Consider the following 1087-nt stretch of genomic DNA (forward strand, 5'->3'; position numbering starts at 1 on the left):
ACCTAGATTTATGTTTGGGCTTTTTGACTCGGTGTTTTTTAAATAGGCCCAGTCATAATAATGGTACTTGAATTGAAGCCTATTAGTTCATATTTATATTAAATTACAAACAAACCCCATAACTTAGATTATATTACAAAAAATACCCCACCTATCCGTAATTACCAAAATTCCTGAGACATTTGTTTCCATCTTACACCGGGCCTTTACGGTGTGATTTTTCATGGAATATTTTTGTTCCAATTAATATTTCCTTAGAAATGTCAGTTGTACCCCTACAATAATATGTATCTTTAAAAAGTAAATGAGGTGGAATTGAATTTTGCAGGAAAATTTAATTGTGATAAAAAAAGTTTCCATAAAAAAATACATCGCAAGGGGGTCGGTGTAAGATAAAAACAAACATCAGGGGATTTGATAATTACGGATAGTTGGGGGTATTTTTCGTAATTTAGTCTAAGTTCATGGAGAGTATTGTAATTTACCCTAAAATTTGTTGGTACTCGTATAATTCCGTAATATATTAAATTTTTATCACTTTTTCACTAATTGATATGAAATTTAATGATGCACATACAGTTAGGTGGTGTTTGCAAATGATTATTTAAAAGCAGAAGTTAGTGATTGTGATTTAAGTTAGTCTTAAGTGCTTATTTCTAAAAGTTGGGGGTGTTTGCAAATATTTCGAAAAATGAACTAAAATTGAAAAAGCAGGGTTAGGGGTGCTTTTAAAAAAATAGCTTAAAGCAGATTATTTTAAGAGAAGCAAAAGCAAAAGTTAATTTTGCAAACACCTAAAAACAGATTATGAGCAAAAAAAACCGCATAAGCACTTTCAAAAAGCATTTGCAAACACCACCTTAGTTAAACCAATTGTGAAGTCAAAAAATTTGCAAGTATACAACATAAATTACAAAGTTTATAATAGCTAAAAAATGTTTGTCATCTGTCCCTCTGCTTCGAAACTTCTAGAAGCTTCTCAGCCGCCCATTCCCCAATCTCCGTACTCCCGTGGACCCTACACGCTCCGATAAGCATGGCCCACATTTGCTCCGTCGGAACAATAACCCATCGTTGAAATAACCTC

The 1087-nt window shown here is 32.8% G+C and overlaps 1 pseudogene across 1 annotated transcript in view; it reads right to left on the reverse strand.

Annotated features, from left to right (window-relative positions):
- Positions 1-542: 542 nt before the first annotated feature.
- The window catches only part of LOC105958085 (pentatricopeptide repeat-containing protein At1g71490-like), a 4372-nt pseudogene continuing 3827 nt past the window's right edge, over positions 543-1087 (reverse strand). Inside the window, exons 2-3 of the transcript XR_016029067.1 lie at positions 865-1087; positions 543-583 (exon numbers count right to left, since the gene is read on the reverse strand). The exon at positions 865-1087 is cut by the window's right edge and continues 478 nt beyond it. The product of XR_016029067.1 is annotated as a pentatricopeptide repeat-containing protein At1g71490-like (transcript). The remainder of the gene's footprint in view (positions 584-864) is intronic.

The sequence above is a fragment of the Erythranthe guttata genome, chromosome 13 (assembly GCF_056151865.1).
Source record: "Erythranthe guttata isolate IM_541 chromosome 13, IM_541, whole genome shotgun sequence".
In the NCBI taxonomy this organism is placed as follows: domain Eukaryota; kingdom Viridiplantae; phylum Streptophyta; class Magnoliopsida; order Lamiales; family Phrymaceae; genus Erythranthe; species Erythranthe guttata.